Source organism: Ambystoma mexicanum, chromosome 4q, assembly GCF_040938575.1.
Source record: "Ambystoma mexicanum isolate Mex_15411 chromosome 4q, UKY_AmexF1_1, whole genome shotgun sequence".
Lineage (NCBI taxonomy): Eukaryota > Metazoa > Chordata > Amphibia > Caudata > Ambystomatidae > Ambystoma > Ambystoma mexicanum.
In genome coordinates this window covers 875,013,657-875,037,440 of record NC_090928.1, presented here as the reverse complement: position 1 = coordinate 875,037,440, position 23,784 = coordinate 875,013,657, and the positions used below count along the sequence as shown (strand labels likewise).

Sequence of the window (23,784 nt, the reverse complement as noted above, 5' to 3'; positions counted from 1 at the left end):
AACCATAGATACTGCTTAAAGAAGTACCAGTTATGAGATTTACGTTAAATGTCAGTCAAATCCAGAGGCCGATTAAGTGAAGAAGTGAGTCTTGAGAGCCTTCTAAAAAAAGTGGCAGTGAGTCTATATCTCTTAGATCTGGTGGAAGATTATTGCAGAGACAAAGAGCTATGAGTCTAAAGCCAATCTTCGAGCTCTTTCGAGTTTGACACGTGGAGTGTCTAACAAATGGACGTTATTAGAATGCATTGAACGAGGGCTGGATTTTAAGTTCAATTTGGCTTTCAAGTAGGAGGGAACACTCCCATACAGATACCTGTGGTCAATAATAGTGACCAGGAAGGCAAGGCCCTCCCTCACTGGAAACCACTGGAGAGCACAACGAGCCACACTTATGTGGTCACTTCCCTTGAGCTGATAAATGATCCTAAACGCACTATTCTGCAGAGCCTGAGAAATGCCATATAGGGACTACTACAATAGTCCATTTTTGTACCAACAATGGCTCGTGCCAGGTGGGCAAAGTTCTCCTTAGAGAGAAAGGGACAAATACAGCAAAGCAGCTTCAGATAGTACGACATTGTAGAAACATTGTATCTGGTTTGAGCTTTCAAATGTAAGGTAGGGTTAAGGTAGACCCCTAAATTCTTAACCTTGGCTGTCACTGGGATGACACATCCAGAAATGGGGAATTTATTGAACTATGGGCAAAGTCTACCTAATCTATATTGTGTGCCAACAATAAGAAGCTCTGTTTTGGCACCATTGAGTGCCAGTCCATTAAAATCCATCCAACTTTTCATGATGTTATTAATCTCATGAATGTTGGCAGCATCCTCTTCATAATCCCCAGAGAGCTGACACAGTACCTGTGTGTCATCGGTGTAGTTGGTATAAAGAACACCAAGATCATTGAGAATATCAAACAGAGATTTGGTATGATATGATATTTTATTTATATTGCGCTTGGACACAAGTGTTTCAGAGCACGACCAGGCAAAGGGAGGGGAACAGGGGAGAACAAAAACAACAATCTTACTAGGCCCAGTGACATTAAGAGCGTGCAAGTGCATGGGAAAGCGAGTAGGGGAAAGGGCATGGAAGGGGGAGGAGTAGAAAGTGCAGAACAGAGTAGAGAACAGAATAAATAATAATAAGTACAATAAATAAATAAATAAATAAACAAATAAATAAATAAATAAATACGATAACAGTGATAGTGCAGCCAGCAAGTGGTAAAGTGCTAGGATAGTCAGATAGGCTGTATCTGATAAGTGCAGAAGAAATGTGAGTGGGGGACTGTATGGGTACAGATACAGATCCCAGTGCAAGGGGTGGCCTGGAGGCAGTGCAGGAGCGAGGCAGGGTGAGCAGGTACCTGGGCCCGAAGGACAGAAGGTGGCCAGGTGCACAGTACCGAGAGATCAAGCAGATCAGCAGGGGAGAGGAGGGGCAAAGGCAAACCAAAGAGGAAGGTCTTGAGCTGCTTCCGGAACCGGAGAGGGTTCTCCTCAAGTTTCAAGATGGCAGGGAGGCTGTTCCAAAGGTAGGACCCACCCAAAGACAGAGATCCACCCCCAGCTTGTTTCTTTGAAAAACGACTGACCCTGAGTGAGTTAGAGGTAGAGGAGCAAAGGGCTCGAGAGGGGAGGTATTTAGGGAGGGATAGCTGAAGGTATTTTGGACCCAGGCCCCAGAAAGCCTTGTGGACAATGCAGAGGGTTTTGAATTTAATCCTTGCATACACTGGGAGCCAATGAAGGGATTTCGGAGCTGGAAAGATACGATCCCAGGGCTTAAGGCCAAGGACAAGTCTTGCAGTTCTGTTCTGGATTAGGTGTACCTCTAAGGAGATTCAGTAAGAACTTTGACTTTTTAGAGACGTCAGAGATGTGTGTGGAGTAGGAAAGTGTGGAATCAAAGATGACCCCGAGATTCTTAGCCTCACAGGTAGGAGTAGGAGGAGGGCCATGGGATGCCAGCCAGAGAGTGAGGGGAAAGTATGGTGAAGGTGTGCCAATGAGGAAGATCTCAGTCTTGTAGGCATTTAGACAAAGATTGTTGGTGGCACACCAATTTTGAATGGCGATTAGGTAATTAGAGATGAGGGAAGGAGAGGAGGTGGCTGAAGGGAGCCTGAAAATGAGTTGGGTGTCATCAGCATAGCACTGGACATTTGAACAGAAAATGGAAATGCAATAGGAGAGAGTTGCCAGGTATTGGTTGAAAAGCCAGGGTGAGAGGTCAGAACCCTGGGGAACACCACAGGTAGAGAGGGAGACAGAAGATAGGAAGCACCCAAATTGTACCTGGGAGGGTCAATCAGAGAGGAAAGAGGTCAGCCAGGCCAGAGCCTGATCAGTGATACCCAGGTTGTCACAAAAACGATTGAGCAGGGTTGTATGGGTGACCGTGTCGAAAGCAGAGGAGAGATCAAGTAGGATGAGGACAGAGGGAATGTTAGAGTCAAGATTAGAGAGCAGGTCTTCACGGATGTTCAGGAGAGCAGTTTCCGTGCTTCTGGAAGCTCTGAAGCCAGATTGGTGGTCAGCCAACAGAATCGGAATGAAGGTTAAGCTGAGAGATGGCCAGCTTTTCCAGGAGCTTACCCAAAAAGGGAGTTATGGAAATTGGGCGATAGTTAGCTAAACAAGAAGGGTCAGCTGTGGGTTTCTTGAGGAGAGGATGCACAAGGGAGTGCTTCAGAGGGGAAGGGAAAGATACAGAGGCAAAGGAGCGGTTGTGGTCCTTAATGGTTTTAGAAGAACAGGATGGACCTGTTTTTATGAGGCTTTCATAGATCGGACTTGTCTAGTGACCTCATCCGGGGAGAAAAGAGGGAAGGAGGAGAAAGAGGGAAGGTGGGTAACTGAAAGAGGGTCATCAAGCAGAGAGGGTGAGGGGCGGGGGGAGTGGAGGAGAGGGTGGACAGGATATCCTGGGTTTTAGAGAAAAAGTGAGAGGCAAGGGCATTGCAAAGAGCCTGGAAGGTGAGAGAAGGGGTAGAGACTGCAGCAGGGTTGGCCAGCTCTTTACAGATTTTAAAGAGTTTGGCCGAGTTGTTAGATGCAGCAGATACACAGGCTTGAATGTGGGCTCTCTTCTTAGTGCGGACAGAGAGTCAGTATTGCCTTTGGAGCAGGCAGAAGGATGTGTAAGAAGCCCTCCATTTGCTCTCAGCCGCTCTACACTTACGTTTAAGTGTAGCTAGGTCAGAGTCAAACCAAGAATTGCATTTAGCTTTGGATTTCAAGCTTATCCTCATGACAGGGGCAAGAGCATCAAGAGAAGCAGAAATAGAGGAGTAGTGCAGAGAAAGGGCTGTGTCAGGGTGTGAGTCAGCCAGGGGTGGAGGAAGGGGGAAGAAGGTGGCAGCGAAAGCCTCGACCGAGAAGCTGGGTGTCAATCTTGGGGTAGGCTTCGCTTGAGGGGATGAGATGGGAAGATGAGAGGAAAGGAGGCAGTGATCACTCCAGGAGAGAGGAGTGGTGAAGGGAGTAGAGAGAGGGAGGCCAGAGGAGATCAAGACATCAAGTGTGTGACCAGCAGAGTGAGTCGAGATGGAGGGGGGGCTAGAGAGGGAGAGTGAGTTGCAGAGGTCGCGAAAGAGCACAGATGAGGAATAGGGAGAATCAAGATGGATGTTGAGGTCACCAAGGAGGAGTTGAGTGGTTGAGGCCAGGAGGGAGGAGGAAAGGTCAGCCCACTCAGAGAGAAAGCAGGTAATTTGACCAGCGGGCGGGTAGAGAGTAGCAACGGTAAGAGAGTGGCTAGGAGAGAGAGAGAGCCTATAGACAAGGCATTCAAAGGAGGAGTAAGTCTGAATGGTGATAATAGAGGCTAGAATCCACTCAGGGAAGTTTTGGGCCACACCCCCTCAGGGCCAGGTGGATCTGGGGGTGGAGACTATCTTGTAGCCATCAGGGAGGAGAGTGTCAAAACTTGTGGCAGAGCTGGCCGTAAACCATGTCTTGGTAAGACCGAGGATATCAGGGTCAAGTTCTTCTATTAGGTGGCAGATGTCAGAGGAGTGCTTGACAACTGAGTGTGAGTTGAGAGTGGCAAGATGGAGAAGGTTGCCACCTTAAAGACCTTCTGGAGAGGGGTACAAATCAGAACTATGCCCTGCAGAAGTGTGGAGGGGGCTTGAGATGAGGCAGAGGAGGAAGGGAAAGAGGGCAAGGTAACCAAGGGAGGAGAGTAAGGGATAGCTGGGGATGAGAGGACGTTGATGAGGTGAGGGAACCGCCTATCAAAAAGGAGGAGATTGGCCTGAGGGCCTTGCACCATGACAGTGCCATTTAGGTATACATTAATGATGACTCTGGAGGAGTGAAAGAAATCCATGAGGACTTCCCAGCCGGTGCCACCATTAAAGAGAGAGAGACAAAGAGGATATCAGTGAGGGTTTGTCTGGAAGAGGCACTGGAATATGTATCAGGGATGGGGAGATCTGGGTTGGAGGCCAAGATATCCTTTTTAGATTTCTTCTTACCAGACTTAGTGAGAAGGGAAGGATAGTTGATGGAGAAACAGTTAGAGTAAATAGGAGAAACAGATAGCGCCATGGGCAGGTAGAGAGAGGAGGCAGTGGGAGAAATATGTAAATACAGCGGTATGGAACAGTCACTGGGCTAGCAGGTTACAATTGAGGGGCATGGTGAAAAGGAAAACACACCCAGATACACACATCTAAATTTGACTTTCTAAAACACACCCAAGTTTAACTTTCTAAAACACACCCAAATTTGCCTTTCTAAAACACACTCAAATTTGACTTCCAGAACACACCTAGATAAACACACCCATATTTGACTTTCTAAAACACACCCAAATGTGACTTTCTAAAACACAATCAATCCAAATAATAATGATAATTAATTTCATCCGGAAAACATTTTAAATCAATGAAGGACACACACACACACTTGTGTTTTTAGAAAAAAACATAATACCAACAGATAACACTATAAGTTATCTAGCTCTCTCAGATAACAATCTTGAATATAATTAGTCAAACTTGAATGAAGATGGTCTCTCATTTGAATATTCTTATATCCAACACTAGGCGTTTCAGGACTCAAGGTCCAATCATCAGGTGCGATTTATCTTTCCAAATAATGTGTGTGTGTGTAGTGTGTGCAGAGGGCTGCTGTGCATTGTAGCCAGGTGACAGTTTCAGGGATCAGATAATCCAAGGGATTCACTCCAAACAGCACTGCACCTCAGAGGGGGAGATCTAACAAAAATCCAAGTTTCCTTTGTCAATGCTTTCAGTTCCAAGCCCGGCTTCAAAACTGTTGTCCCAACCTTTAATGTTACCAGGAGAGAGTGTTCAAATTCCTGTTCTGAACAAGTTGTAGAGGGTAGAGGACAACAGCATCCCTGTGGCATGCAGCATTGCAAAATAAATGGAGCGGCTGCGAAGGATACACACTGAAGACTCTGGCCACATGTACGGATAAAGAGGAATGAACCCAGTGTGCAGCCTCAGATGAAAAGTTAGCTGAAAAGCACAAAATGTTCAATATATTGTAATCGACCAGGTCAAATGCTGTAGAGAGATCCAGGAGCATGAGCAAGGCTAACCCACCATTGTCCAGGATCTGTAGCATGCTGTACCTAAGGTCTAACAATGCAGTCTCTGTGCCACGTACAGCCCTGAAGCCCTGAATCCCAACTGCCTATATCCAAGTAAATTGTGCCTTTCAAGATAGAGCTGAACCTGTAGATAAGCAACCCTATCAATGATCTGTAATAGGAAAGGCACATTCATCATGGGCCGATAATTCATAGCCACATTGGGGTCCAGAGATGCTTTTTTCAATAGCGGGGTGATTCATGGCTGTTTCACATTCTTTTACAATAGCTGCTGGACAAGTATCCCCTTTACAGACCGTGGGCTTAAGAGAATTAAGAATAGATGTGACCTCTTGATCCGTAACTTTAGAGAATGAGAAAAATTGAAAAACAGGGGGAAGAGGGTTCCTACAAATAGGAGTGGAAGGGCAAGTGCTTGTTTTAGAAGAATTGTCTCTTTAAGGGTGTGAATATTATTCATAAGAGATTCCTGTAAAGAGGTACACCATGCCTCGTCCTCCAAGATAGATTTGTGCGGTTTCACACCCCGAGATTCCAGTTTTCTAAGGATTTTTAAATAATCCCTTAGTATCAGAATTAGCAGAGCTACTACGTGACTCACAATATTCTTTCTTAGCCATAATTAGTGCACTCTCATATTGTTCAGTTATTAATAAGTAACTTTCCTTGTTATTAGCAGATAAGATCCAAGCTAGCTTTTGTACTATTTGTTTTTCTGATTGCAATTTGTGTAACTCCGAAGTAAACCAGGATTTAGGAATTATTCAAGGTTTAAGGTCTGGAATGGGTTAAACAAATTTGATAAAATAATGATCTGACCACAGACAAGGTTAAATAACAAGGTCATTAATGGTCATGTCATGTGTACAGGCCCAGTCCAGTGTGTGGCCATCTCTATGAGTAGGGGCTGTAATATGCCGAGTAAAACCAAGGTCAGTGAATGCCTGATTAAGATAATCAGCAGCAAGGTCTGTGCTATAGTGAAAGGCCCTGAATATCATAACGTTTCAAGCAGGTTTAAGTATAGAGATGAGAGTAGAGATCAGCTGAGTCTCAAAGAACTGCACCATGTTTGGAGGTCTATAGAGAATATAGACATTGGATGTGACAGACAAGTTAACTAATAGCTTAACCAAAAGCTGTTCTGAACCTTCTGAAACTTCAATAGACTTCATGTATGTTAAGGTTTTTTGCGAACGATCACAGCCATCACAGCCACCCCATCTCCCTTGTCAACAAGCATATCTTTAGTGAGCTCAGAGTAACCATCTGGAACGGCAAGTGCAAGGTTGGCGCCAGTGGTATCCGGAAGTCAGGTCTCTGTAATTGCAATAATGTCCACATTAGTTTCTAAAATGTACTCTGATATATCAATAGCATGTTTGCATAGTGACCATGTATTTATAAGTACCCATGTTAAATTATTGCCACTTACTATGGCATTAGTCTGTGTCATTACTAGATCAGGCGCTCCCAAAATGCAGTCCTTGTATTCAAGACTGTTCTTTATGGTCCAAGCATCCAAGTACCAGTATCAGCTGTAGGCACACTATGAGGCAATTTATTGAGACAAGGTAATGTGGAATCAGCTTTTTTGCACAGACAATAAGGCAGGAGCAATCATGCCACAAGCGTTCTGGTCAGCCAGAACAGGAGCAACATGCGAGGACAAGCAAGAACAAGAGATATCAGCAGGGACAGCATCATCCATGGCACGAGTGAGCTTATGGGCAGGATTATCAGACAGCACTAGTGCAAAAAGAAGCTCAAAGATACGCTCAGTAGGAGGAATATCTAAGGAAGAAGTACACACGGGTGTGTCATTGGCACTGCAAGATATCATTTGCGAGGAGCATCACTTCACTTGACTTGAGCAACTACCGCCATGCAGTAAGCCGCAGGACACGTACCTAAAGAGAAACAGACCTGAGAGATAAGCAGATGGTCAGGATCAGCCGTAGTCGAGTTTGTATTTTATATTTTGTATTTTATTTTGTATTTATAAAGCGCTATACGCCAAAGCACTGTACATAGTCACATCATCAGATTACAATAAGAGAAATTACAATATCATGAAGTCAGCGAAGAAGGTGAGTTTTAAGATCTCAACTAAAAAGTGTAAAAGAGGTCATAGAACATAGAGAAAGGGGAAGAGCATTCCAGTGTAGAGGTGCAAGAATTAAAAAAGAGCGGAAAGAAGACTGAGCACAAGAGGGATGTGGTACAGCCAGAAGAAAAAGAGACTGAGAATGAAGTGATTGTAAAGACGAACATAAAAAGAAACTAGAGAAGAAAGATAAGGAGGGGCCAGATTATGAGGAGATTTGAAGACCATACAGAGGAAATTAAATTTAAGTCGGACAAAAAGACAGCCAGCCAAGAGATAATAATGATGATGAAATTGAATCTCTTATAGAAAGCGAGCAAAGAAGACAGACATAAGAATTAAAGATACATTTGACAGGAGCCAGACATGAAGCAGGGAGTCCAAAAAAGAGTACATGAATAATACAATAAAAGAGAAAAAACAGGTTTGTGCAGACCGTCTCAGTCGTAGCTTTATTTTGAAAAGCAGGTACCACATGGTCCGTAATAAATACAACAGTGGACTCGTGTAGCATATCTAAATCCTTAGCCTTGATTGCCTCATAGTGCTGTTTGTGTCGCACCACCCGGCACTCCATATCACTTTCACACCCTATGATGAGAATATATACAACAGTAAAATTGTATACACAATACCGTAACAGTGCCTTAAACAATCCCAATAAGCAGCCAAAGGACTGGGGCGGTTGCTGCGTCTAACCACCTCTCTGACCTGAGCTGGCACAAACCGGCTTCCATGTGTTGGCGCTCACGCACCTGATCAGGTGTTTATAGGCACCACAAAGCACACTGGGATATGTAGTCCCACAAGAGTATTGTAATTGTTATTTATGCAATAAAGAACTTCCTAGCAATAGATTTCTACTAAGCACAGAGCGAAAATGCAAAGTGCTGTAAATCAAGTCAGAGCAAAGCAAAGCGCTACAAATCAAATTTAAACAATCAACATGTGCTTTGAATTTCAGGCTCTCTGCTACTCCCCCAAAGCTTACTATTTTTTTGCTTGGCCCGTAACACTAAGTCCAAGATTTGCATCTCTGGTTCAGCCCACCTCTTACATTAAGCCTTTAGGAGTATGAGCTCTCAATAGAAACCCTAAATAAATAAACATAACAAGGTCTCACTAATTTACGTGGGGCATTACTCTAAATCTTTCTTTTCCTCTGCAGACTACTTTGGCTCACTAAGTGCCTAGAGGTCTGGGAGTCTGTTACCCATTCAGGACACATAATTAAAAAAGTACATCCAGCTATACATTGCCATTCCTTTTACAGCTGAATGCATGTCATCATCTCATGAGATCCCAGGTGCGAAGCGATTGGGCACATAGGTCAATGCCACTACTCTTTCATATGGGGTCTCTCAGTTATATCCAAGCACCACCACCTTTCTAGAAACGTCCAGATTGTCTTGTTCCTGTCTGTAAGTTATATCCAAACACTACCTCCTGCGACGATTCACAGTATCTCGTCACTTCTCCCCCAAAGGGGAGCCCTTTTCTGTGAGGCTAGGGTGGTGAGCCTGCTTCAAAACATTCTCCCTAGGGGTGGCAGTAAGCAGGACCTCACAGGAAGAGAATCCCCTCTTCGGGAAAAGAATGCCTGTTTCATCAAGGAACGCCCTAAATCCCTCTATGAAGAACCACAAAGACCATCAAGTCTTCTGGAGAAACATCTTCTACAAGTCAGTGTTTATTATTGTAATGTCACACAAACTCACAGTCATAAAAACAAACATACTGAGTAGAGGAAGAGGATACCAGAAATAGCCTAGTGGCTGGCAGAAAACTATTCTGGGACAAAGAAGATTGAGCGAGTGAAGAAGAGCACTAAGGACCGAGAACCAAAGGACTATCGTTCTACGCTGAGGAGGGCCAAGTACCTCCCCATAAAAATGTTGGTGTAGCCTGGGAAGTTCAAAGCTGGCGAGAGCGAGAAACCAGAGACATCTGGGAGGTCTTCGGCTGAGAGGACGCAGGCAACCACAAGGCGAAGCAGACACAAAGAGGGCAGGGAGCCAAACTATGTATGCCCCAGAAGGAGAGTCAAGGCAGTGACGTGACCTGGAAGAGGTGCACTGACTGGTCCTCAAACAACACTGAGACCGCGATTGGAGAGGCTCTGGGAACCGCGCATTGGAGCCAGAAGAAAGATGAAATGCTAGGCGTGTACAAGCTACGAGAGGCAGCCGCCCCACAGGAAGAACCAGTGATGCCAATACATCCAAATAGAGGTAATGGGAATGGCAGGAGACCAGGGAGGAGACCAGAGCAGGAAGAGTGTAAGGGGACTCGTCATACTCGTCCGAGTGGTTGTAAATACCTTGAAGACATTGAAGAGTACAAAGGGACTCGTCATACTCATCCCAGTAGTTGTGAATACCTTGATGAAAGGAAAGAGCACAAAGGGACTCATCATATTCATGCAAGTGGTTGTAAATACCCTAACGACATTGAAGAGTACTAAGGGACTCGTCATATTCATCCAAATGGTTGTGAATACATTAAAGACATTAAAGAGTACAAAGGGGCTCATCATTCTCATCTCAGTGGTAGTGAATACCTTAAAGAAAGGAAAGAGTGCAAAGGGACTAATCATACTTGCCCAGTGGTTGTGAATACCTGAAAGAAAGTAACTAGTACAAAGAGACTCATCACTCTGATCCGAGTGGTTGAGAATACTTTAAAGAAAATGAATAGTAAAAAGGGACTCGTCATGGATGTCCTGGTGATTGTGAATACCTTAAAGAAAGTGAAGGACAGTTCAAAGTCCAAGAAGTGGTTGAAGTGTAAACCAAGGATCAAAAGCAATATAGAGACACTGCAAGAATCCGAAAGGAAAAAGGGTCAAGACCCAATTGTGAGAAACCAAGGAACTGTATGGAAATCACTGAAGGGGCGGGGGGTCAGAAAAGTTGGAAAAAGCCCTATAGGACTTAATTCACATGGTTACCAAGAACTATTTGAAAATAGCCTATTAAGGCTGGAAGAAGCCTGTCCGGGAGAAGGGAGTCATTCTCTTCTCCTGGACCTCTTCTTTTCTTTTCATTTTTGACAAGTGGTAGGGTCAGAGAAGGATAGGTTTTGGATGGAGGACAGATCATTATTTTGGACTACTTTACTGACAATGAGATCCATAGTTAGATTTGGGTTAGGTAGGACAAACCCTTGTAATAGGGATAGATAGGCCTATTCCTATTTTTTTTATTAAAAAAATAAAGAGAAGTGTGAGAATGCCACCATTTGGTCCGCCTCCTTTTTCTTACCTACGGCATATGGTGTCAAAGTGGAATCATGCCCAACTGACAAGAGTCAGGGGACCCTGTGAGTATATGGATAGGTCCTTCCACCTCTTAACCCTTATGGGTACATTAGGTATAAAACCTAGCTTGAAAAGAGTAACCCCAAAATATTTTAACTCCAACACTCTTTGCAATGTGTGTACCTGGTGAATGAGAGAATGGTAGTGAGTGTGGTGAAACAGTAACAGTAGAAAATTCAGGGGAGAGAATAGTGTGCCATCCACAGTCAATATAAATGCTATTGTGCCCTGTTAGGGAGGTTGGTGGATCATGAGATACAGGCTGAACAATGTTTTCAGGAAGGGTTGAGAGGCTGCAGACTAATCAACTACGCCCCCAGCAACCCAATGGGGTATTACAACCTTATAAGGAAGGGGGGATCTGGGATTTTTTATTTTATTTTATTTTGAAAGGTTAACTCACCCATTCGGGTGGGATAAAAATCTTAAAACCTGCTATTTGATACCACTCTTAAGAGGGGAACTCAATGCGGCCCATCAGACCCTTAATCCCCAAGGTGTGACCCTTTTGATGAGATTAAGAAAGGCCCTTTAGAGGGAGTGGGACAAACATATAATTGGTATAGACAACCATTTCGAAATATCCATCTAGGTCCCAATGAGAAGCCCTTGGAGTCTGGGGCTCGAATTCAAAGGACACGTTTTGAATGGGTTGGGAAAAAGACTCTTTCCAAGATACTGGAAGTCTTGGCCTTAGAACAATTCACTAATGCTCTACCCCCTTTCCTATAACGGCTTATACTACAGCACTAAACACCAACTTTTGATACAGCTATCCAAATAGCCCAATCAAATGCGGATGCCGCAAAACAGTGAAGACCTCTCTATAAGGCAACTGAAGGAAAAAAAGAAATGAAAAACCCAAATAAACCCCAAATAAAGTTGTGGGAAAAGACAGTTAGAAAAGAAAAGGGGTACAGGGGGAAAACACTTTTTCTTCTCCAAAAGGGGCTTCTACAGACAAGGGAGAGGTATTGAAAAGTAGGACGGGTCCTCCATTTGTTCCAACTTGTTTCTCCTGTGGAGAGAAAGGACACTTGGCGTGAGGTTCTCCAAGTAATAAGGAAGAAGAGCCTATGGAAATACGGTGGATGTCAGGTGAACCCTGGCAGGAGGAACAGACAGAACAAGAGGAAGAAGCTGAGGCCACTGAATGGTATTTTTACATTAGCAGTCCCTTTAAGTCCCATTAAACTGTCTTAGTAAACAGGGTGACAACCCCAGCATTGATAGATTCTGGAAGTAAAAAACGTCAGTCTGTTCTGACCTTATATGTCCAAAATATCTAAGGGAAGGACAACCAGTAAAGATTACCTGTGTTCATGGGGATGCAGAGATACATAATGGAATACCCGTCACATTGAAAGTAAAAGGACAGTCTGTGATGATTAACTGTGCCATAGTCCGGGTCTTCCTGAGGAAGTTATCATAGGAACAAATGTCCCTGACTTTAACGATTTACTAGGATGCTTGTGCCCTTCTCAACCCAAATGCTCCCGACATGCCACTTGGGAAAGGGATTGTGAACACTCAGACTATCCAATATTGGGTTGGGAAAAAAAAAGATAAACCTTACCATTTGCTCTCCAGGATTTGATAGGTCACACACAACCAATCTGGGAGGAAGGGGAAGGCAGGCTCATAAGGGAAAAAGTATGTGACAATTCACAGAATCTTGTCACTTTTCTCCACAGGGGAGCCCTTTTCTGTGAGGCTAGGGAAGTGCGCCCACTACACAGTATTCCCCATAGTGGTGGCGGTAAGCAAGACCTCACAGGGAGAGACTGTCCTCTTGGGTACAATGACTCCCATTCTGTCAAGGAACTCCCTAAACCCCTCTATGAAGAACCACCAAGACCATCAAGACTTCCGGAGAAACATCTTTCACAAGTCAATGTTTGTTATTGTAATGTTGCACCAACTCACGATCAGAAAAACAAACATACTGGGAAGAAGTAGAGGATGCCAGAAATTAAGATTACCGAGTATTTGCCAGCCAACCATACTGGGACGAAGAAGATTGAGTGAGTGGGCAAGAGTGCTCAAGAGAGAGTGAGAAAAAGGGCTAAGGTTCTATGTTGGGGAGGGCCCAGTACTTACCCATAAATAAAGAAGAAGCACCAACGTATGATGTTGGTGGAGCCCGGGAGGTTTGAAACAGGTGAGAAACCAGAGGGCTCTGGGAGGTCCCCGGCTGAGTGGAGGCCGGCTACAACGAGGTGAAGGAGACACCGAAAGGGCAGGGAGCCAACCTATGGATGTACAAGAAGGAGAGTCAAGGCAGTGGCATGACCCTGAAGAGTGGCACCGAATGGTCCTCAAACGACGCTGAGACTGCAATTGGAAAGGCTCCACGGAGCCGCGCACTGGATCCGGAAGAAAGAAGAAACGCTAGACACATACAAGATACAAGATGCAGCCCTGCCACACAGGAAGAACCAGTGATGCCAATCCATCCGTATAGAAGTAACAGAAGCGGCGGGAGACCTTGAGGGGAACAGGGCAAGAAGAGCCTAAGGGGACTCATTATACTGTGTGCTTTTCCATTTTACTGCTGCACTTTCAAAATGTGTACAGCAATAAAAGTATTTGGAACGCCAAAGAGGCATGCTTCTAAAACATGTGTTTAAAATCCGTTTTGCGCGCATAGCAGGATTATGTCATCCCGCTACGGAGTGATGTCATCACGCCCAGCGCCATTTTAAATGCTGCCAATGCATGTAAACATTAAAGGGAATGATTTTTACATTTTCCATTAGCTACACAAAGGACTTTATTTGAAAATAATAATTTAAAAAATAATGGAGAAACGAACACTGATAGGGGAAATGATTTTTTTAAAAATATGAATGAAAAGAAAAATGAAAAATGTTAACATAAGAACTATTACGGACAGCAAATTAAGAGATGATTCTACTATGCATAAAGCAATCGCCCTAATAAAAATAAAATAATCATCTATACCTACAGCAAAGAAACTACAACATTTGTGATAGAATCAATTCACAAGCTCATGTGTTGTATTACATTTGGTATCATTCCATCATATTTCCTGACCAGTGCACAAGAAATAATTAAGTGAAATTATGGAAAATCCTGCAAAGTTACATTCCTCATGCATTCCCCATGGAACGACTGATTCCAATTTATCAAAAGGTTTCGTTTTGGTAAAGAATATTAGTGTGATGATGTATGTGAATATGTATTTTGCAGTGAAATTGTAATTAATAGATAGATTTTATCTAGTGTTTTATTCTGTTTTAGAGGCTAGAGTTTTGCAAATTGAGTTAGATTTTGTCTGAAAAAATGTTCTAATGTGTTTTGCTTGTATAAAATGGTTGATACTTTTTTTGTAAAGGTTTGAAATAAACCAAATACAAATTAAAAAAGAAATAAAAAAAATAATAAACTGAAAGTCTATATGTTGTGGTGTACTATCACTTACATTAGATAGGTGTTCATTCCATCTTGACTTTGCTTTGTGTATCAATTGACCAACATAATACAAGCCACACGTACAATGGATACAATCAACAAAATAGTCATACTGTCGCAAAATGTCTTAGCCGTATTTTCTGTCATTCTCTTTTAGGCAGGTTCACAGTAGATCACTTTCAAAGTGGGTTCGAATAAACAGACTAAACAGCAATAGCCATAACATTATTGTATTATTTTATTTTGGGTATTCATTGAGTGCGACCCTCGCTTTGAGCAGTTATGACTGTGATCATTTTCTCAAGCACTTTCTCCAAAGTCCACCCACTGAGTAGTCCCCATATGTACTGTTGGAGTCCAGCAACATAAGTATCAACACGGTGGCCTTATTCTCAATCTAAGCATCAGTGAAATAAAACAAAGCGTAGGTTAAAATTAATGTTGAAGCGAAAGCGTCACAATTTATAATTTCACTTCACAAGTGGAGTGTATTTTTTTCACACTTTTGGTTAATTTCTTTTTCTAGGCCGTTTTTGACTGGAATGTTAGCCAATACAGGGTCTGAAACAGTCCACAGTCACCTAATTAGCAGACATTTTGGGCAAAACAAATTATGGGGGGGGGGAAATGGCAGTGAGCGATATTATTGGCAAAGCAGGCAGATATTGTCCAGAATTTGTCAACTTCTCATGAGTTCATTTTAGCCATTTCGCCCACCCGTACATTTTGGCATGTCCATCAGAATGTGTGACAAATGGCTAACAATCTATTGTAACATTTCAGGAACCTCTTCTAGACCTAGATGCGCCGCCAATCATTCAGCACGTGCTGTGCCCCAGCGTTTAAAGTTCAACTGTCCGCCATTCCGTGTGGCTCTCCGTCTGACGCAACAGTGCGCATCTGTAAGTGATAGTCTCCCGCCGAGGAAACCCTCTCGGTCCAACGTGTTTAGGCTCTGCTGTACGAAAAAGCTAAACACCTTCCTACAACACGTTGTAAACATGTCAGCGTGTTTAATATTATCAGCGTGTTCTGCTCTGTGGCTGATCTGTGTTGAAATGAAGCACAGCATACTGTTTCAATCGGGCGGGAGCCGATTCCCAAATAACCCTTTGAAATGATGATGTGTTGAAGAGCGTCACGTGTTTTGTTTTCTGCACTCTTAATTGAACAAATACACCATGCTTTTGAGCTGCAAACAGCAAGGTTTTGTAGGATCAGCAAATCCTCTAATTTGTAAATAGCAGTTTACATTTTTTAAGATGGCTACTTCATCTCTGATACATGTGCATAACCAGTTGCAGCTGAAGCCAAGTGAGCCAAAAAGAATTGCTTCCACCCCCAGCGAGTGAAACAGAATATCGTTGATCTCTGATTGGCTGCTAACTTTCCAAAATACATCATAGAAGCTTGCATTTGTAGCCAAGGTTGACTGGATAATTCAGACTGGCAGATCCCTTGAATTTTATTGATTAGACGAAAAAGAGGAAAAAAACATTGGCCTCTTTATGCGCACACAAATAAATGTGCAACTGCAACGTCATGTGGAGTGCACAGTAACTGCTGAAGTATAAAAAACGAAGCGAAAATCCATTGGGTGAAAAGACGGCACAGTCCGGGGTAACGAAAGGGAAACATGACGGGCCTACTACCGGGAGATAAATTAAGCGAGAATAACTTCAATGTATTTGCAAACTCAACCTGCCTTTAATAGCTCGGGCCATATTAGAGATACTTTACACCGTGCATGTTCAATGTTGTACAGTATGAGCACAAGGGCCAAAATTACAATAGTCCAAAAAATATGCTTTCATTGTAATTTTCTAACGTCAAAACTGACAGTTGCAAAGTTTCTGAAATAGCACAAAAACAGGATGTTGGAACACCCTTCCAAAAGGGAGAAGTTAGCAATATAATCAGCATAGGATAAATAGATCGCTGGTCCCAGATAGGTTCAAAACAGCTTATTTAGGGATTTTTCAGATATTTAGTGGAACCGATATATATATATATATATACATATATGCAATAAAGTACCACTTACTTTATGGTATAAGGATATTACAAGTCACCGAGAGTTTGTGTGCCAAAACAGAGCAACAAAGTGTAAGGCAGAGTTCCTTTATAAGGTCACAGAGCGCTGTGCCTATTTGGAATAACCTTTTTACATACAGTAGGAGATATCTTATACCTTTTTTCCCAAAGTTATGTTTAACTGGTTTCTCCCTCTGTCCAGATAACTTGCTGCTAGGTGTCTTGCTTCTGCTGTATGTTGTAACCTAGTCCCTTTTCCCTTCCTGGACACTTTATTCTGGATGATTGCATTGCTGGGTGGTGTAGTTTGGTGCTGTGCACTGCAGCTTTCTCCCTCTCCCACTCTCGCCCCCCTTCCTTCTCTTCGCTCTGCCTCAATGGTGCTCTCAATCTCCCCTATTTTCTCTAACTGCTATTCTATCACCTATCCTATTCCTCTCTCGAAGTCTAGAAGGAAAATGTTCAAGAAGGATCTCCTGGTCACCAATCCAGGCCGGCCCATCGCTGACACCTATGTCAACGTCTCTCCCATGCAGACTTTCACTGACATCCTCTTTGTTGTTACTTCTACAGACCTTTGGATTCCCCATATGGTCTCAGTGCTATCCCCTTTTTCTTCCTCTCCTACTAATGGTGGCACCTGTGGGGAAGTACTCTTGGCATCCTTCCTGTTCTCTAGGGCCATCATTAATGTCTACCTAAATGGAACTGTCATGGTCCAAGGATCTCAGCCCAGCCTCCTCCATCAAGATAGGTGCCTTGCGTCTCTCATCAACTTCCTCCCTTCCCCTGCCACTCCTCCTTCTGCCACCTCTCGAGTCCCTCTGCCACCTCTGATGGGTGTACCACACTCCTGTACCCCTCTTCGGAAGACCTTCAAAAGTGGCAACCTGCTCCACTTAGCTACCCTCAACTCTCGCTCTGCCGTCAAACAGTCCTCTGACATCCGCCACCTCCTGGAAGACCTTGACTTAGACATCCTCGCTCTCAACGAGACGTGGTTCACTGCCAGCTCTGTCACGAGTTTTGACACTCGCCTCCCTATGGGTTACAAGATCCTCTCTAAGCCCAGGCCTAACTGGCCTAGGGGCAAAGTGGCCCTGATCGTCCTTAAGTAGGTCCCTGCTACTATCATACCCACTCCGGCCTACTCCCCTTTCGAATGCATCATCTGCAGGATTGATGTCTCTCCTGTCGTCTCTCTGACTATGGTGACCACCAACATTCCTCCTGGCCAGGTCTCCCTCTTCCTCTCAGAATGGGATGATCTCACCTCTTCTCTCCTGGCCACCACCACCAAGATTCTTCTCTTCAGAGACTTCAATATTCACCTTGACTGCCCTTATGCAGCCTCTTTCCCTTTCCATGCTTCCCTCCAGTCTGACACACTCAGATGAACACACCTTGCATGCTCTCATCTCTGCAGTCATCCACATCTCAAACCCTTTCATTACTCCTCTCTCCTAGTCAGATCATGCTCTCCTGTCATCTCACCTGGACCTCCTGGGTCCCCCGGCTTACCCCCCAGCCGCACTGCCAGCCTCCTTTCCATCATTCGACCTATAAAGCGAGTGTCAGTTGCTGCTTTTGCCACCACCTTCACTCCCCCCTCCTACTCCTGCCACTGGCACTCACTCTGACTCATCCCTTACCAACCTTAAACTCTCCATCTCCAACACTCAGGATATCCTTGCCCCTGTCATGAGGATCCGCATGAAACCTGCCTCCAAGTGCTACTCCTGGTATGACTGCGACCTGGCCTCTCTGAAACGCAAGTGCAGAGCAGCTGAGTGGAAGTGGCAGGCTTCAAGCACATCCTCTGACAAAATGCTATGTCGCCTACTTCAAAGGTACTACAGACTTTCCATTTGCTTGAAGAAGAGATCCTATATCCAAGTCTGCATCTCTGCAGCCACTAAAAACATGGCTGAACTTTTCAAAATCTGCAAGGAACTTGCCAATCCTACTACAGTCTCCACCTCTCCTCTGGCTTCCCTGGCACTCTGCACTTCTCTGGCCTCTCACTTCATTACTAAAACAGAGGACATCCTGTCCTCACTCTTCTCTTCACCACACCCTGCTCCCTCACTCCTCTCAGGCCTCCTGTCACACTCACCTGTGTCTCTGCGGGAGTGATGGTACCGAACCTCCAGGTCCTGAGTGCTCACTTCCCCAAGTCAGCCTGGGAGGGGTGTATGTCAAATAAAGAGATAATACACTAAGAAGTGGGCTGCTAGACCTTGAACCCCCTCCCTCTCTCCCTTGTGAAGTGACGTGGATTGCTTTCCTGTTTTGCAGCTCGCCTTTGCTTTTAAATGGATGAACTCTCCATCCTGCACTCTGCAGGGGCGCTATTCTTCGGGGAGGGAACTCTACTCCCTTTTGCAGTTATAATAGCCAATGTGCGTGGATGCCAAAGTTCAACCTGCCACGTTGTTCTGCCTTCACAGCGTGTGCTGAATGTCTAGAGTGCCAGTTACTGTACTAGCAGATATAGCCTGAGGTCTCAGGTAGGTGTTCCTCGCATATCTGTGCTGTGTAAAGATTAAAGTTTGCGAGGTTTGTAATGCAGTTCTTCTTTGTCTTTCAGAGGCTGCCAAAAGTGCGGAAAATAACAGAAGGTACCTTTAGGTAAGTAGTGCAGCGTTATTGAGTCCTGCAAGCGCCTTTTGAAGTCTCTATTCATTGCAGGGGCTAGTGGATGCTCACGCTACGAGCCGGGAGGAAGATAGGAAGACCGGTGAGTATGCGCGGTGTCGTAGGGATTTGCGAGTGCTGAATGATGTGTCTTTTCTTTGCAGAAGCTGGTGAAGGCTTGCGCCTCGAACAGGAACGAAGATAACAGTCGGTGAGTATGCGCGGCATTGCAGGATCTAGCAAGCGCTCACTAACTTGTCTTTCTTTTACGCAGGGATCGGACCGGAGCTGCTGGATGTTTCCGAGGAAGTGCCGCAACAGAGAATCTGGAGCTGGACAAACTCAGAAGCCGGGAGCACGTGGGTAAAACAGGAGCACAGTGAGCGTGTTGCTATACAGCATACATGATGCAACACAAAGTGCTGGTGAGTCTTGGGGCATGGCTTATATAGCCAGCCACGCCCAAGCACTAGAGTGCACAAAGAGTTTCTGCACACTTCCATTCTGGCAACAGGAAGTGACTGAACCATAAGCAAGAAATGTCTAAGGAATAAACAGGATACAAACCTTGTTGACGCTACCTAGGGGAAATTTGCCAAACTAGGGATGTTTGTGTGTACTACATGCCAGGCCTGCCAAGCTCTCACCAACCTAGCCCCGGCTAAGTACCCGGTGTTCATGACACCTCCCTTGGCCCCCTTTTTCCCTTGCCTCCTACTCTCCTCTTTCACGGCCATAACACCTGAACACCTGATGAGGTCTCTAGACAAGACTGCTCTATAATAATAATTTAGCATTTATATAGCGCTATGAACCCTCAGGGATATGAGCGCTACTTATTCTTACCCATGGTGTGTGGTGCTCATTTATGGACCTCGGAAGGATGAAAGGCTGAGTTTGGCCCTGCCGGGATTCGAACCTGCATCTGCAGGCTCTGCACAGATGTCAAAGCAAGCGCTCTACTCGCTTTGCTATCTGATAGGCATATGACTATGAAAGTCTTATGCAAACAGGTGCTCCCCTGCTCCTCCAGAACTATCAAGGACAACATTGTCTCCCTTGATCCAGCCTTGGCTGATTTCTGCAAATAAAACTTTGTCACTGAATCTTTCCCTTCAATCCTCAATCACTCCCTTGTGCACCCTCTCCTCAAAAAGCCTTTTGACGACTCTTCCTGTCCAGCTTACTACTGCTTTCTTGGGCAAACTCTTGGAGAAACTGGCCATCTTCTAGCTTATCCACCATACTGAATCTGTAGGTTGTCTCCACGACCACCAGTTTGGTTTCAGAGCTGCCAGAGGAATGGGAACAGCTCTCCTGAACACCGTGAAGACTTGTTCTCTAATCTTGATGGCAGCTCTCCTTCCGTTCTCATCCTTGTTGACCTTTGCTCTGCCTTTGATACGGTTAATCATGCCCCCTTATAAATTGGCTCCACGATACCCTTGGCATCACAGACCTCGGTGTGGGTTGGGTGACCTCCTTCCTCTCTAAACAGCCTTCCCATGTTTAACGGGGCCCTTTTCTCTCCTCCATCTCACTCTCCACATGTGGTGTCCCTCCGGGCTCGATTCTCTCGCCTTGGCTTTTCGACATCTACCTTGCCCCCCTAACCCATTAGATCTCTGCCTTCTCTCCTAACTTCCAGTGTTATGCGGACAACACTCCAATGCCCCCTCCTTAATGTCAGTAAGAAATAGATCCTTCTCATTTGACTTATGGCCTGATTTATAAAAATGTTTTCAATGGGACTTTCCCATTTTAAAACATTTTTGCAAATCAGACCCTTAGACTCAGTGTGCTTTGTGTCTGATCACCAGGTAAGCTTCAATGTAGACAGTTCCTCAATTTGATTGAACACCAACATAGGTCCTACATGGAGTACCTTGATGCAGAAGATAAGTAGGGTGGAAATATCTGGAGACCATACTAGGTACAGATACATTTGGGCCAGATTTCCTTAAATGAAACATTGCAAATTATATGCAAGGACATTATGTGCAGAGGAAAAACAGCAATATATGGACTACCATCAGAAACACTCGTTCTGGACAGGGAACAAAACTGGGGTGCCTTTCATCTCCCTTATCATTTCTAATGGCATGGAACCTTCATGCAGTGGATCAGAGATAAGTCAGATATTAAGGGCATCAGCCCTGTCCACATCATACAGAAACTAACAATGATTCATGGTGATTATTATTATTATTTTTTATTTGTATGGCACGAAAAAAGGCCCAAGGGCATAGGGGCGCCTAAACAATACTAACAGACATAAAACAAAGAAAACCAATGCAGGTAGACCAGATACCGTGAGAGCACTATATCAACACAACACAAGGTTGAAATAGTGAAACAGGACAGTTTTCAGTCCTTTTTTGAAAGCCACCAGAGAGGAACATGATCTTAAATAAGGGGGTACTGTGTTCCATATTTTGGGTGCTCCATAAGGGAAGGAACCTTGGGCCATGATGGACAGTCTGGCCTGTAGTGTGTTGAGAAGACATGCATTGTTTGATCTTAGAACTCTCTGTGCTGGCAGCCAGGCAATACTGTTCAAAAGATACTTAGGACTCCCAGCCTACAAACAATTTTGCATGTGAAATGTCCCCTGAAAATGATTCTGCTGCTGATTGGTAACCAGTGTAGGGTGGTTTCGAGTCGCTGACACATGATCAGTCTTACACAGACCTTCAATACTGCACATGGCATTGTTTTGAGTAACCTGTAGGCATGTACGTTCGCCTTTGGCAATGCCCATCAGCAGACTGGAGCAATAGTCGAGTTTAGCTCCTATAATAGCGTGTACAATGGTAGCACAATTTATGGCATTTAGGATGATAGGATGTGCCAGAAAAAAGATTACTGACTTGGGCTTTCATATTTAGCTCTTGATCCAGTAGAACTCCAAGAGCCTTAACTTTACTTAGGGTACAGATGGAGCATCCAGCAATATCAAAGCTCTGGTATTCTTGACTGAGCTTTCTCAGCTGGGCAGTATTTCCCAGGACCATAAGCTCTGTTTTAGAATCGATCAGACGAAAGGCCGTTGGAGCACATCCAGGTTTGAAACTGGCCGTGTATGGTTTTCACAGTAAGGGAGTCGAGGGCATTGTTTTCAGTAATCGGGATGAGACATTGAGTATCATCTGCGTAGTTAGCATACACAATGCCTTCGCTGTCCAGTTGTTCGAATAGAGGTAGCATGAAAATGTTAAATAGAGTGGGGGATATGCATGAACCCTGTGGGACGCCTCAAGTTACTGGGAATTCCTCTGCCATTGTTTTACTTGCATAATGAAAACCTTGGCTTTGCGATTCAACAGAAAGTACCTTGACCAGTCGGTCGCAGATGGAGAGAAGTAGGCCGACTTCTGTAATCTCTCTGCTAGTATCGCATGATCCACCAAGTCAGAAGCTGCGAACAAAGCAGAAGCATTTTCATCTTGTCTTTTTCAAACGCATGAAAGGTATTCATTTTTAAGTCTAAAAGGGTACACTTTGTACTGTGTGAATGCCTAACACTGGATTGTTTTTCACCCAGAATCTTCTGCTTAGTAAGAAACACTTCAATTTGTAAATGGGCTGCTTTATCTAGAACCTTAAGAAGATAAGGCCCATTAGTAAAGGCACACTGGGGTCCAGGGCTGGCTTCTTAACCAAAGGAGATGAGATGTTGATACATTTAATAATAAGCGGAGTGAACTGGGAAGCACAAGATTTCACTATGAGTGCAGGGCACAGGTCTATCTTGCAATTCGTAGGCTTGAGTTTTCTCAGAATTTCTAGCACTTGATATTCACTAACTGTCTGAAATTCGAACATATGGGGTGTCGAACTAATCCCCGTGGGAGCTGTGTTCAGGTTACAATCATCACCTGTAACATGTTTAGCTGTAATGCCTGCTTGTATGTTTTTCAGTTTAGCTGAGAAGGCTTCTTGAATGGCAATACACCAGCTAACATCTTAAATCACCTGGGATGAGCCTAGGCATGGATCCTCCAATTCATTCAGAATTTTAAAAAGCTCCTTGTTGTTAGATGATGTGGTCTGGGTCTCTGAGCCGCCGTAAACGCTTCCAGAAATGGCAAATGAGTTGGATGTGCATGAATAGGTATCAGGGTTTAAGGTGATTATGTCCCCAAGGTTTTAAGGGATGCAATGTTGGATCTGCAGAGATAGATGACCTTACCTGGAGTATGGCTGGCCCGGCTTTAGTTGATTTAAAAAATGACCTCTGCAGGATAATCTCTACTCAAAGTCCTATCAACACAATGGAACAAGATAGCATTAAAAAGGTGCTGAGAGAGACAGGTAATTTATATGAAGAAATGGTGCCACAGAATAGAGTGTCTAGTGAGGCCATGTTCCATCCTTAGAACGACAGAGGCATTGCATGTCCTTACCTGATCAAAAATTCAGCTGCACAGCTACAGGTCACATCTGAATGGCAGAAAGGGACTCATTTGTCCACTGGTGCTGAAACACAGGGTCAGCAGTTGCAATTGTCCAATTCAAATAATTGATCTGGCTAGCAAAGTTGTTAAAGTCATATTCATGCAGTCTGGATATATTGATAAGCTTGGCTATTCAGGACTCCATACCACCCAAGAAATGCCTTAGACCCTTTCCTGGGCTGTGCACACCAATA

General features: G+C 44.2%; 1 long non-coding RNA gene across 1 annotated transcript in view; it reads right to left on the bottom strand.

Moving 5' to 3' along the window:
* The window catches only part of LOC138467117 (uncharacterized), a 76,168-nt gene extending 52,700 nt beyond the window's left edge, over positions 1 to 23,468 (bottom strand). Inside the window, exons 1-4 of the long non-coding RNA XR_011268049.1 lie at positions 23,326 to 23,468; positions 22,467 to 22,551; positions 7,037 to 7,150; positions 6,772 to 6,921 (exon numbers count right to left, since the gene is read on the bottom strand). This is a non-coding gene — a long non-coding RNA (uncharacterized lncRNA). The remainder of the gene's footprint in view (positions 1 to 6,771; positions 6,922 to 7,036; positions 7,151 to 22,466; positions 22,552 to 23,325) is intronic.
* Positions 23,469 to 23,784: the final 316 nt, after the last annotated feature.